The 15,427-nt window shown below is 39.8% G+C and overlaps 1 protein-coding gene across 1 annotated transcript in view; it reads left to right on the forward strand.

The window, feature by feature from the left end:
* SRP54 (signal recognition particle 54) overlaps nt 1–15,427 on the forward strand; it is a 51,706-nt gene that overhangs the window by 560 nt on the left and 35,719 nt on the right. The window lies entirely within an intron of this gene.

Raw genomic sequence — 15,427 nt, forward strand, 5'->3', positions numbered from 1 at the left:
GACAAGTACCAGATTTTATTTTTCTTTGCGTTCATAGTGCTTAACACATAGTCTTGCATGTAGTAGGCGTTCAATAAATGAGTAAGGGATATCAGTTCAGTGCCAATAATGATTTAAGATGTGTCATGCTGATAGCGCTCCCTGTAGCATTTGACACTACTGACCATCCATTTTTTTAAACTCTTTACCTTGTTTTTCTTGTTGCTTTTCTCACTTGGTTCTTTCATATATCTTATCCAACAAAATTAGTAGTTTTTTTTTTTTAATAGCTTAGTAGTAATAAGTTTTTAGCTGTAGAGGGACAGAACAGGATAACATTTAGGAGCTAACAGTACGATCATAGAGAGGCACATAAATAATCTGTTATATCAAGGTGGGTAATGAGAAACTCTAGTTAGGTGTAAAGAGCCATAGAGAGGTACGAGGGGACATAGATGAGTGTTAGTGTGCTCCTTGGGAGATTTGTGACCCTGAACAAGTTGCTATTCCAAAATAGACTCAATTTTCCCATCTACGTTATTATGAGGGTGAAGGGATATTAGGTAACCTGTAACTTACAGTGCCTAGAACGCAGCAATGGTGGTGCCAAAGGGGAAGGGAAATATCTCCCTCAGGCCCCTTTCCGTCTATTTTTTGATATGGTCAGTTAGTATTTTCTGAGTTAATATAAAATGCTGTGCAAAAGCATCTTCAGGCTCTCCTTACAAACATATTTATTACTCCTCTAATTCCACTTATCTGGAAATTCTGGAGCTGCCATATTTGGTAGCTCTTACTGAAAACAAAAAACCACTGATTTTCTTCTGTGTACCTTTGGGGAAAGGACAGGAATTAGTAAAAAGCATAGGGTTGATATGAGTTGGAATCGACTCGATGGCAGTGGGTTTTTTGGGTTTTTGGTCTGTTTCTTTGTTTATTATTCTCAGTCTTTATTATTGACTCTCTTTTCAGTTGGCCTTTAGCTGGTGCTATAACCCTGTTGGTCTTCTACAGGCTCTCCACAGTTCTCATCTACATCTGTGGCTTCCGTGGCATTGTCTTTGTATACTAGCCGTTTCCAAATCTTTTTCTCTAGTACCTGTCTCCTGTGTAATAGTTCCGTAGCTTTCTCAAAATCAGCAAGTCCAAAACTAGTTTTGCTATTTCCACCTTCCTTTTTTTCATCATAACTTATATCATGCATACAAAAGTGCCAAAAGTGGTGATTCCCCGAGTGTTTTTCATTCTTGACCCCTTTAAAAACAAACAAGCAAACAAACCCATTGGTGTCGAGTTGCTTCCGACTCATAGCAGCCCTATAGGACAGACTAGAACTGCCCCATAGAGTTTCCAGTGAGTGCCCAGTGGATTTGAACTGCTGACTTTTTGGTTAGCAGCTGTAGCTCTTAACCACTGTGCCACTAGGGTTTCCTTTGATCTCTTACTAGTTGAGTTTTGTGATATATCTGTGTGTTTAATTTAAGAAAGGAAAACAATGTGAACGCCTGTGCATCCATTTATCCTACCAGTAGTAAAATATTACAAATAACCTTTAAAGACCCTTGAACCTTTTCTCTGTTAACTCTCTTTCAAACCTGCTTCCCTTTTTGCCTTCCATTCATTGGTTAATGGCCATCACTAGCCATTCTCCTTATTCAAACTTGGAATCTTTTTTGCTTTCTGTTTCTCCTTCATTTTCCATGACCATCTGGTCATTCTGTTCTGTAGATTCTGCTTCATGAAATAGCACTTGGCTGTGGCCCCTTCTCTCCATTTTGCCTTCTGCTTCCCTAGTTCAAGCCCACTTCTGTCATTAGACTTTTTGGGGTATGGTTAGTGTATATAGTGTCTTCTCTTTCAGGCTTTCTTCTTCCAGTGTATTTGCTGCATTGTTTCTGAAGATATTTTAAAAATATACAACAAATTCTTGATTGCCTTGTATCCTTTGAGAGTCCCTGGGTGGTACAAATGGTTAAAGCACTGGGCTACTAACTAAAAGGTTGGCAGTTCAAGTAAACCCAGAGGTGGCTTAGAAGAGAGGCCTGGTTACCTAGTTTTGAAAAAAATTAACAATTGAAAACACTGTGGGGCACAGCTCTACTCTTGATACACGTGGGGTCGCCATAAGCCAGAATTGACTCCATAGCTACTGTCTTTTTTTTTTTTTTTGTATCCCTCGAGGAGTCCTTAATGCAGTAATTTTTTAAAATAATTTTTATTGTGCTTTAAGTGAAAGTTAGCAAATCAAGTCAGTCTCTCACATAAAAACTTATATATGCCTTGCCACATACTCCCAATTACTCACCCCCTAATGAAACAGCAACACCATTCCTCTTCAAGTTGTCATTCCCAGCATAGTAGACTATATGATTGTCCGATTCAGAACGGCCAATACCAGTCCATTTCAGTTCACTAATGCCTAGTATATTGATGCTTATGTGTTCCATTTCATTTTTGACGATTTCCTCCTAGATTCATGCTTTGTACATTCCAGGTTCTGATTATTAATGGATGTTTGCAGCTGTTTCTTCTCATTTTGAGTTGTGCCACATCAGCAAATGAAGGTCCTAAAAGCTTTACTCCATCCGTGTCATTAAGGTCGACTCTACTTTGAGGAGGCAGCTCTTCCCCAGTCATCTTTTGAGTGCCTTCCAACTTGGGGGGCTCATTTTCCAGCACTATATCAGACAGTGTTCTGCTGCTATTTATGAGGTTTTCAATGTCAAATGCTTTTCAGAAGTAGACTGCTGGGTCCTTCTTCCTAGTCTATCTTAGCCTGGAAGCTCAGCTGAAACCTGTCCTCCATGGGTGACCCTGCTGGAAGAGGAATGGTGTTGCATTCATCATCAAAAAGAACATTTCAAGATCTATCCTGAAGTACAACGCTGTCAGTGATAGGATAATATCAGTACACCTACAAGGGAGACCAGTTAATACAACTGGTATTCGAATTTACGTACCAACCACTAGGGCCAAAGATGAAGACGTAGAAGATTTTTATCAGCTGCTGCAGTCTGAAATTGATCAAACATGGAATCAAGATGTATTGATAATTACTGGTGATTGCAATGTGAAAGTTGGAAACAAAGAAGAAGGGTCAGTAGTTGGAAAATATGGCCTTGGTGATAGAAACAATGCCGGAGATCGAATGATAGAATTTTCAAGACCAATGACTTCTTCATTGCAAATACTTTCTTTCACCAGCATAAATCTATACACACGGACCTCGCCAGATGGAACACACAGAAATCAAATTGACTACGTCTGTGGAAAGAGACGATGGAAAAGCTCAATATCATCAGTCAGAACAAGACCAGGGGCCAACTGTGGAACAGACCATCAATTGTGCATATGCCAGTTCAAGCTGAAACTGAAGAAAATCCGAGCAAGTCCACGAAAGCCAAAATATGACCTTGAGTGTATCCCACCTGAATTTAGAGACCATCTGAAGAATAGATTTGACGGATTGGACACTAGTGACCGAAGACCAGACGAGTTGTGGAATGACATCAAGGACATCATCCATGAAGAAAACAAGAGGTCATTAAAAAGACAGGAAGGAAAGAAAAGACCAAGATGGGTGTCAGAGGAGACTCTTAAACTTGCTCTTGAGCGTCGAGCACCTAAAGCAAAAGGGAGAATTGCTGAAGTAAAAGAACTGAACAGAAGATTTCAAAGGGCCTCTTGAGAAGACAAAGTAAAGTATTATAATGACACATGCAAAGAGCTGGAGATAGAAAACCAAAAGGGAAGAACACACTCGGTGTTTCTCAAGCTGAAAGAACTGAAGAAAAAATTCAAGCCTCGAGTTGGAATAGTGAAGGATTCCATGGGGAAGATATTAAACGATGCAGAAAGCATCAAAAGAAGATGGAAGGAATACACAGAGTCATTCTGCCAAAAAGAATTAGTCAATATTCAACCATTTCAAGAGGTGGCGTATGATCAGGAACCGATGGTACTGAAGGAAGAAGTCCAAGCTGCTCTGAAGGCATTGGCGAAAAACAAGGCTCTAGGAATTGATGGAATATCAATTGAAATGTTTCAACAAACAGATTCAGTGCTGGAGGTGCTCACTTATCTATGCCAAGAAATATGGAAGACAGCTTCCTGGCCAACTGACTGGAAGAGATCCATATTTATGCCTGTTCCCAAGAAAGATGATCCAACCGAATGTGGAAATTATAGAGCAATATCATTAATATCACACTCAAGCAAAATTTTGCTGAAGATCATTCAAAGATGGCTGCAGCAGTATATCGACAGGGAACTGCCAGAAATTCAGGCCAGTATCAAAAGAGGACGTGGAACCAGGGATATCATTGCTGATGTCAGATGGATCGTGGCTGAAAGCAGAGAATACCAGAAGGATGTTTACCTGTGTTTTATTGAGTATGCAAAGGCATTCAACTGTGTGGATCATAACAACCTATGGATAACACTGTGAAGAATGGGAATTCCAGAACACTTAATTGTGCTCACGAGGAACCTTACATAGATCAAGAGGCAGTTGTTCAGACAGAACAAGGGGATTCTGATTGGTTTAAAGTCAGGAAAGGTGTATGTCAGGGTTGTATTCTTTCACCATACCTATTTAATCTGTATGCTGAACAAATGTGAGAAGCTGGACCATATGAAGAAGAATGGGGCATCAGGATTGGAGGAAGACTCATTAACAACCTGCATTATGCAGATGACACAACTGTGCTTGCTGAAAGTGAAGAGGACTTGAAGCACTTACTAATGAAGATCAAAGACCATAGCCTTCACTATGTTTTACACCTCAACATAAAGAAAACGAAAATCCTTACAACTGGACCAATGAGCAGCATCATGATAAACGGAGAAAAGATTGAAGTTGTCAAGGATTTCATTTTACTTGGATCCACAATCAACAGCCATGGAAGCAGCAGTCAGGAAATCAAAGGACGCATTGCATGGGGCACATCTGCTGCAAAGGACCTCTTCAAAGGGTTGAAGAGCAAAGATGTCACCCTGAAGACTAAGGTGCACCTGACCCAATCCATGGTATTTTCAATCACATCATATGCATGTGAAAGCTGGACAGTGAATAAGAAAGACCAAAGGAGAGTGGAGGCCTTTGAATCGTGGCGTTGGTGAAGAATATTGAATATGCCATGGACTGCCAAAAGAACGAACAAATCAGTCTTGGAAGAAGTGAGGCCAGAATGCTCCTTAGAGACAACGATGGGGAGACTGCGTCTTACTTAATTTGTACATGTTGTCAGGAGGGATCAGTCCCTGGAGAAGGTCATCATGCTTGGCAGAGTACAGGGTCAGTGAAAAAGAGGAAGACCCTCAACGAGGTGGATTGACACAGTGGCTGCAGCAATGAGCTAAAGCATAACAACGATTGTAAGGATGGCTCAGGACAGGGCAGTGTTTTGTTCTGTTGTGCATAGGGCCGCTATGAGTCAGAACCAACTTGATGGCACCTAACAACAATGAAACAGCCTGCTTTCTCCCTCCACTCTCTCTTTTCGTGTCCATTCCGTCACCTTCTAACCCCCTCTGCCCTCTCATCTACCCTCCAGGCAGGAGATGCCAGCATAGTCTCAAGTGTCCACCTGATCCAATCCCTGTCTGAAGAGTTGGTTTTGGGGATGGTTCCTGTCCTGGGCCAATCCCTGTCTGAAGAGTTGGCTTTGGGGATGGTTCCTGTCCTGGGCCAACAGAAGGTCTGGAGGCCATGACCACCGGGGTCCTTCCAGTCTCAGTCAGACCGTTAAGTCTGGTCTTTTTGTGAGAATTTGGGGTCTGCATCCCACTGCTCTCCTGCTCCCTTGGGGATTCTCTGTTGTGTTCCCTGTTGGGGCAGTCATCAGTTGTAGCCGGGCACCGTCTGGTTCTTCTGGTCTTAGGATGATGTAGTCTCTGGTTCATGTGGCCCTTTCTGTCACTTGGGCTTGTAATTACCTTGTGTCCTTGGTGTTCTTCATTCTCCTTTGATCCAGGTGGGTTGAGACCAGTTGATGCATCTTAGATGGCTGCTTGCTAGCGTTTAAGACGCCAGACGCCGCTCTTCAAAGTGGGATGCAGAATGTTTTCTTAATAGATTTTATTATGCCCGTTGACTTAGACATCCCCTGAAATCATAGTCCCCAAACCCCTGCCCCTGCTACACTGGCCTTTGAAGCATTCAGTTTATTCAGGAAACTTCTTTGCTTTTGGTTTAGTCCAATTGCGCTGACCTCCCCTGTATTGTGTGTTGTCTTTCCTTTCACCTAAGGTATTTCTTATCTACCATCTAGTTAGTGAATACCCTTCTCCCACTCTCCCTCCCTCCCTCCTCTGGTAACCGCAAAAGAATGTTTTCTTCTCAGTTTAAACTATTTTTCAAGTTTTTATAACAGTGGTCTTATACAATATTTGTCCTTTTGCAACTGACTAATTTCACTCAGCATAATGCCTTCCAGGTTCCTCCATGTTATTAAATGTTTCACAGATTCTTCACTGTTGTTTATCGATGCGTAGTATTCCATTGTGTGAATATACTATAATTTATTTATCCTTTCATGCATTGATGGGCACCTTGGTTGCTTCCATGTTTTTGCTATTGTAAACAGTGTTGCAGTAAACATGGGTGTGCATATATCTGTTCGTGTAAAGGCTCTTATTTCTCTAGGCTGTATTCCAAGGAGTGGGATTGCCAGATCGTATGGTAGTTCTATTTCTAGCTTCTTATGGAAGCGCCAAATTGATTTCCAAAGTGGTTGTACCGTTTGACATTCCCACCAGCAGTGTATAAGTGTTCCAATCTCTCCACAGCCTCTCCAGCATTTATTGTTTTGAGCTTTTTGATTTAATGCCAGCCTTGTTGGAGTGAGATGGAATCTCACTGTAGTTTTGATTTGCATTTTTCTAATGGCTAATGATCGTGAGCATTTCCTCATGCGTCTATTAGCTACTTGAATGTTTTCTTTAGTGAAGTGTCTGGTCATATCTTTTGCCCATTTTTTAATTGGGTTATTTGTCTTTTTGCAGTTGAGTTTTTGTAGTATCATGTAGATTTTAGAGATCAGGTGCTGATCAGAAATGTCATATCTAAAAACTTTTTCCAGTCTGTAGGTAATCTTTTTATTCTTTTGATGAAGTCTTTGGATGAGTATAGGTATTTGATTTTTAGGAGCTCCCAGTTATCTAGTTTTTGTTCTGCACTCTTAATAATGTTTTGCATACTGTTTATGCCATTATTAGGGCTCCTAACGTTGTCCTTATTTTTTCTTCCATGATCTTTATCGTTTTAGATTTTATGTTTAGGTCTTTGATCTCTTTGAGCTCGTTTTTGTGCATGGAGTGAGGTATGGGTCTTGTTTCATTTTTTGGCAGATGGATATCCAGTTATGCCAGCACCTTTTCTTAAAAAGACTATTTTTTCCCCATTTAACTGTTTTGGGGCCACTGTCAAATATCAACTGCTTGTATGTGGATGGATTTATGTCTGGATTCTCAATTCTGTTCCATTGGTCCATGTATCTGTTGTTGTACCAGTACCAGGCTGTTTTGACTACTGTGGCGGCATAATAGGTTCTAAAATCAGGTAAAGTAAGGCCTCCTATTTTGTTCTTTTTCTTCAGTAATGCCTTATTTATCTGGAGTCTCTTTCCCTTCCATATGACGTTGGTGATTTGTTTCTCCATCTCAAAAGAATGTTGTTGGGATTTGGATTGGAATTCTAATGCAGTAATTCTTAACCATGGCTGTACATCAGAATAGCCAGTGAAGTTTTTGAAAATAGAGATGCCTGATTTGCTATCCTAGTCAAGGATTAGGTGAGACTGCTTCCCCCATGGGCATGTTATCAGGAGGGATCAGTCACTGGAGAAGGACATCATGCTTGTAAAGGAGAGGGTCAGCGAAAAAGAGGAAGACCCTCAATGAGATGGATTGACACAGTGGCTGCAGCAGTGGGCTCAAGCATAACAAAGACTGTGAGGATGGCGAAGGACAGGGCAGTGTTTCGCTGTATTGTACATAGGGTTGCTATGAGTCAGAACCGACTTGACAGCGCTTAACAACAACAACAACTTCTGTCAAAACGTGACGTGTACCATCCCTGAACAGTCTGATTGAGCATGTAATTTTTAGCTGAAACGTGTTACCAACATATTGAAATAACCCATTGCTTGAGCATATGGCTCTCAGCCATCCTCTTCTCATTTTTTTTACTCCATGCTCTTTTCAGCATTAAGTAAAGTATTTCTAAGGCTTTCTTTTGATTTTGTGTTAATTTTGCTCTTGGTAACATTTACCCAAAGATTCTTTATTATTGACCTGGCCACCAAAAATTATCTTAAAGGATTCCCAGTGTTTTTGAGTTATTACCCTTTGTTGCTAATTGAATTTTTGTTATATGTTGGAGCCCTGGTGGCGCAGTGGCTAAGCGTTTGGCTGCTAACCAAAAGATTGGCAGTTTAAATCCACCAGCTGCTCCTTGGGAACCCTGTGGGGCAGTTCTGCTCTGTCTTGTAGGGTCGCTATGAGTTGGAATTGATCTGACAGCGACTCAACTCCTACTCAACTATGAAGTGTTGGCTGTGGTTTTATTTTGAGTTTTAAAAATTAAAAAAAATTGTTTTAATGAGGAGAGAATTTCCTTTGGTGCAAAATTAAGGCAGAAGAGTTACTGGTGGTGTGATGCGTGGTTTAACTTGTGACATAACAGGGGAATCTTGTCTTCGTTATGATGTAATTTATTGATTTGCAGTTAAAACTTTTCTCATGCTGAGCCTATTCCTGGAGCACCCAGTAGTGTTTAATTAATGGTGGGAACTCCATCTGAATCCCTAGTCTATTAACAAATAGCACTCTTATCTCACAATGAGCACTTTGGGCAATAAATAATTTTTCTCTTAGATGTAAAAATGCTCTCAGTCATTACCGAAAATTTGGAAGATTCAAAAAGGTGTAAACAACAAAATAAAAATTACTAGTTATTCACCATCCAGAGATGGAAAATATATATTTTTAACAGTGTTATTGAAATATAATTTACATACCATACAATTCATCTATTTAAGTGTACAATTAATGGTTTTTATTGTATTCACAGAGTTGTGCAGCCATCACTGTAATCAATTTTAGAACATTTCATTGCCCCATGAAGAAACCCCATACACATAAACAGCCACTCCTCGTTTTCTCCCACTCCCCCAGCCCTAAAGCAACTGTTAATCCACTTTCTGTCTCTATAGATTTGCCCATAAAAAAATTTCCCTCATTTCTGCTCTCCCCACGCCCCTGAAAAATAAAATCTAGGGGAATATATATATTAAATTGTTATTGGTGGTTACCACTTGGTGGAAGGGGCCAGGATTAGGGGAATTATCTTTTCTACTTTAAATATTTCTGTAATGTTTGAATTTTTGAAATGAACATGTATACTCTTGTAATCATAAAACATAAAAATGATTTATTTCTTCGGGAGAATAAGTAGATTGAGAATGGAAAAAAAATGGTAAATTTAAAAACCATAATTAACTTTATAAAGTTAGTTATTCAGATGTAATAATTTTACCAAGTAAAATATCTGTAGAACGTTTTGTTAAATAAATTTTTTGCGATCAAGTTTATGTTTAGTATTATAATTGGGAAACCAAGAATTGATTGTTGGCTATTAGGTAGTTAATGGAAAAGTATATTTCTAAGGATATTTATTAAAAATAATGTATATTTAGTAGTTGACGCTAATATTGATCCAATAAATTAGTCACTGACCAGGCTTAGAAGAACTTTTTTGTAGGAATTTTCGTTTTAATAGAATTTGAAATCGCTTGTCGTTAGAGTCTTTTCATACAATCTCAGATCAGGCGAGGTTCTGGCAAGAATATCTTGTAATTGTTTGTGTAGAGAAAAGCGGATCTTTGGAGATGCAGCTTCTATTGTGTAATAACCAGGTACTTGTAATTGGTGCTAATTGTTAAGATTCCAGGGGTGGTTCCTGGGTAATGGGACAGGCACTTTAGTAGGGTTGTTTAGAAAATTTCCAGCCAACTTATACTCCAGGTAATATTATAGGGAGAGCCATTTGGTATCATTCAAGAAAGTAAGGAATTTAACAGCTAGGCACTTGCAGAAAATTTTACACATACTGTCTTGTTTAATCCTCACAAAGGCCCTTCAGGGTAACTGCCTTAACAATGGTATCTCCATTTTGCAGGTGAGGAAAGTGAGCCTCAGAGAGATTAAGTAACTTGGCCAAAGTAAATCCGCCAGTATGTAATAGAGCTGGGATTTGAACCCAAGTCTGTCAGACTCCAAAGCCCGTGCTCTTTCCAGTGCTTCACACTGCAGCGGGAAAGTATGATACTTGGGCTTGTGCTTGCCTTACTTAGGGCACCTCAAACCCCGAGCCTGGTTCCCTCACCTCACGATCCGACTCCTAGTCAGACTTCTGTTAGGAGAACATGTCACTGGGGTCGGTATCAGTCCTCGTACGTCCTGATTGCAGTGGTACTTAACAGTTCTTCCTGGACATTGCGGTTACTCTTCCACAGAAATGTGTATCTGTCTTTGCAAATATGATTTCTCCTTTTATAATACTGCACCAAAAGTTAGTCCCTAGAGTCTGCCAGTAGAGGTATTCAGCCCTGTTATTTAAAGCATCATTCTTACTCTAGGACTTACGGCTGGGTGTTGTGTCGTCAAGGGACTCTGGGAAGTTCTTTCGCTGTTTTGTAGTAGTAACTGTTCCATTCCCTAACCTGCCTGTGTCATTGAGTTGTTGTGAAGGTAAAATGAGATAATAGTTGTACAAAGGGAGCCCTGGTGGTGCACTGGTTAAAGCACTTGGCTGCTAACTGAAAGGTGGTTGGAACCCACTAGCTGCTCTGCGGGGGGAAAAACATGTGGCAGTCCGCTTCTGTAAAGATTTACAGACTTGGAAACCGTATAGGGCAGTTCTACCCTGTCTTACAGGGTTACTTGGAGTCAGAATCCACCCGAAGGCAACGGGTGTATGGGTGAACTGTACAAAAGTGCTCTATAGTAATTCCCTACCTTCCTAACAGCTCTAACTAGAGATTCCACTTTTATGAAATTCTTGCACACACAGATTTCTATAAATCTTTTTAGTAGCCAGGAAAATTTTGAGTGTGCATGAATTGTGAATTACTCCAATTTGAGAATTAGGGTTAGCTATTAAAATAAAAAAGGAGCCCTGGTGGTACAGTGGTTAAGTGCTTAGCTGCTAATGGAAAGCTTGGTGGTTTGAACCCACCAGCCACCCTGCAGGAGAGAGATGTGGCAATCTGCTTCTGTAAAGATTACAGCCTTGGAAACCCTATGGAGTAGATTTACTCTGTCCTATAGGGTCGCTATGAGTTGGAATCTGTTCCATGGCAATGGGTTTTTGGTGGGGGGGGTGTTTTAAAATAAAGTGTGCATCTTAGAACAGGGTGAGGTTAATTTTTAAGTATCTTGTTGGAAAGGCACGGTAGGGAAATTTTGAAAAATTTTTAATAAGTAATGGTGAGTGAATATTAGTTGTGCAGTATCAGATCTAGATGTTTGATTTCTCTTGCTACCTTCCTTGGTTTATTTTGGTGCTCTTTAAGAGATATTTGTAAAGCCTTTTATGACTTGAGTTCCCTAGTCTTGTTTTTTTTCCTAAGGTCTTAAATACATCATTTCATGTGTTCATTTCAAATGCATTTTTATTAGGACTTACTATATAAGAGCAGTGAGTTCACGAGAGAGAGCCAAAGAGACAAAAATCCCTGCTGTCATGTAGCTTACATTTCATTTATATTTCACAAATACAAGTAAATCATTTGTCACTTCAGTTGGTAATAGAGCAATAAGGAGAAATAAAGGCAAGAGGGGCTGCAATTTTAAATAAATAATTAGGGAAGGCTTCATTGAGAAGTGGCCCTGGGCAAGTACCTGAGTAGATGAGGAGGGTAGCTCTGTTGCCAGCCAGGGGAAGAGCATGCCAGCTCGTGCCAAAGTCCTGAGGTGGGAATGTACAGCAGCAATAGCAGGGAGGTCTGTATGAGTAAAACCAAGTGGGTGTATGTGTTTCGGTTATGGTGAGGGGTGCCTTGCAGACCATCCTGAGGATTTTACCTCTACATGAAATGGGAGGTTATTGAGGGTTTTGAGCAGAATTCTACCACCAGAGTTTTCAGAAACATAGCCTTGGAAATGGTAGAGGAAATACTGTATAAATAAAAGGTGTTGTTAGATATTATTATTCATTTGCTGAAGTGCATATTTTTAAAATAAAAAATTAAAAAAATATGCTGCTAATAAGTACTTACACAAGGAAAACTATATCGGAAAACTTCACAGAATTTTTTTTTTTTTGTAATTTAAAACAGCCAGGCAACATGAGAAGTTAGGTTGTACTTAAGAGTTAACTAGTATAGCTTTTTAAAATGGAGGATGATCTGTTTATGACATGATCTCTAAAAAAGGTAATTGTGGTGTCATAAATAGGATTATATCCCTCCTGGTGATACGGGGGTAAAGGAGATGAATTCAAACAGCTGACTCTTGTTTTTACAGGACAAATATTTACTTAAGCAGTAATGATTTAGTATAATGGATATTGAACAAGAAATAAGGCCTGAGTATTTTACATGAAGTAGTTGCTCTTTCGAGTTACGTAACCATGTAATTGTAAGACATTTACGGTAAGCAGTTAAAAAAAAAAAAAACAACTCCATCAAACGTTGATAGTAATTTTCTGAAGTTCTAAATTACCAAATTTTGAGTGTAAGTGTAGTGTTTAATTTATAGCTCAACCAAGAATATCTCTTTGCTGGTGATGGGTACTAGAAAGCATTTTCCTTTCCTGCTTCTTTTGACTCTTCTTATTTCTGCATTCTCTGAATGAGTCAACTATTTTACTGCCTGGTTTTGTCCTTCTGTTTCTCTTTTTTTTTAATCTCCTGGAGACTTTGTTATGAGATTTAGTCTTGTTAATCTTGGTTGGCTAAATTAGACTAGACCAGCTTGGAAGGATTACTGAAACAGTCGTTTTAAGCAACTCTTATGGTAGTATTGTTCATATTGATATTTCTTAAACGGGTTTTCAGAGCCCTTTATCCTTTATTTCTTTCTGACTATATAGCCCTCCGTTCTGACCAGAATGTTTTATTTACGTTCCCCTAAATGCTCATTGGAAGCCCTGGTGGCGTAGTGCTTGAGAGCTATGGCTGCTAACCAAAAGGTCAGCAGTTCGAATCCACCACGCGCTCCTTGGAAACTCTGTGGAGCAGTTCTACTCTGTCCTACAGGGTTGCTATGAGTTGGAATCGACTCGACGGCAATGGGTTTTTTTGGTTAAATGCTCAGTAGTTTGGCAGTTTGAATCTACCAGGTGCTCCTTGGACTCTCTATGGGGCAGTTCTACTCTGTTCTATAGGGTCACTATGAGTCAGAATTGACTCGATGGCAATGGGTAAATGCTCAGTAATCTATAAATCTTAATGCAATATAAAGTGTAAGTATGTCCTAGGATTTTCTTTGTCTTTCTTTCTGCTTACGCTATTCACCTTCCAAAAATTCCCTTCTTTGCTCCTAACTACTTACCTCAATCTTACCTATTTTTCAGTACTGAATTCATATTCATCCTTTTCAGTAAAGCCTAATTTGTCCACCTCAACCCAAAATGTTTTTTCTTCCTTTGAATTTTTACAGAAATAATCATCGACCAAAACCAAAAACCCGTTGCCGCCAAGTTGGTTCTGACTCATAGCCACCCTGTAGGACAGAGTAGTACTGCTCCATAGGGTTTCCAAGGCTGTAAATCTTTACAGGAACAGATTGCCACATCTTACTCCCTTTTGGTTTTCAGCTGAGCACTTAACAATTGTGCCACCAGGACTTCACTAATCATTGCAGTCGACCATAAACTTGTATTGCTAACTTTGAACTATTGGTTGTCCTTTTTGTAATTTTACTGTTTATTTGTGTGCCTTGTCTTGCCAACTAGTTAATAAATTAAGGACAAGGACTACAAATCATATTTGCTTGCTTAAAATCCTTAAAGCCTGGCATTCCGATTATATGTAGTATGTACATCTGTATGTTTTATAAAATCATAGAATTATTTTTTATTCTACTTTAGATGAAGGTTTATAGAGCAAATTAGTTTCTCGTTAAATAGTCAATATACATATTATGTTGTGACATTGGTTGCCAAAAACACCACTACATGTCAATATTCTCCCCTTCTCAACCTTGGATTCCCCATTACCATCTTTCCTGTCCCCACCTGCCTTCTCCTTGCCCCTGGGCTGGTATGCCCATTGAGTCTCGTTTTATTTTATCAGCCTGTCTAATCTTTGGCTGAAGGGTGAGCCTCAGGAGTGACTCTAGTACTGAGTTGAAAGGGTGTCCAGGGGCCATACTCTCAGGGTTTCTCCAATCTCTGTCAGACCAGTAAGTCTGGTCTTTTTTTGTGAGTTAGAATTTTGTTCTGCTTTTTTCTCCAGCTCTTCCCAGGACCCTGTATTGTGATCCCTGTCAGAGCAGTTGGTGGTGGTAGCTGGGCACCATCTAGTTGTGTTGGACTCAGTCTAAGTGAAGGCTTTGGTGGTTGTGGGCCATTAGTCCTTTGGACTAACCTTTCCCTTGTGTCTTTGATTTTCTTCATTCTCACTTGCTCCAGGTGGGGTGGGACCAGTAGAGTATCTTAGATGGCCACTCACAAGCTTTTTAAGACCCAAGATGCTACTTAACAAAGTAGGATGTAAAACATTTATAAATTATGTTATGCCAGTTGAGCTAGATGTCCCCCAAGACCGTGGTCCCCAGCCCTCAGCCCAGTAATTCGGTCCCTCAGGGAGTTTGGATGTGTCTGTGAATCTTCTATAACCTTGCCTTGTACAAGTTGTGCTGACTTCCCCAGTCTTGTGTACTGTCTTATGCTTCACCAGAGTTACCACTTACCTGTTGTCTAGTGTTTTTCCCTCCCCACCCTCCCCTCCATCATAACCATCAAAGATTGTTTCTTTGGGTGTGTAAACTTTTTCATGAGCTTTTAATAATAGTGGTTTCATACAGTGTTTGTCCTTTTGTGATTGACTTACTTCACTCAGCATAATGCCCTCCAGATTTCATCCATGTTGTAAGATGTTTCCCAGATTCATCATTGTTCTTTATTGTTGCGTAGTATTCCATTGCTTGTATGTACCATAGTCTGTATATCCATTGCATCTGTTGATGGGCACTTGAGTTGTTTCCATCTTTTTGCTATTGTGAATAATGCTGCAGTGAACATGGGTATGCATATGTTTATTCATTGACGTCTCTTATTTCTCTGGGATGTATCACTAGGAGTAGGATTGCTGGAATTTCTGTTTCTAGCTTTTTAAGGAAGCGCCATACCGTTCTCCAAAATGATTGTACCATTTTACATTCCCACCAGCAGTGTATGTAAGAGTTCCAGTCTCCCCACAGCGTCTCCAACATTTGTTAT

Source organism: Elephas maximus, chromosome 10 (genome assembly GCF_024166365.1).
Source record: "Elephas maximus indicus isolate mEleMax1 chromosome 10, mEleMax1 primary haplotype, whole genome shotgun sequence".
In the NCBI taxonomy this organism is placed as follows: Eukaryota; Metazoa; Chordata; class Mammalia; order Proboscidea; family Elephantidae; genus Elephas; species Elephas maximus.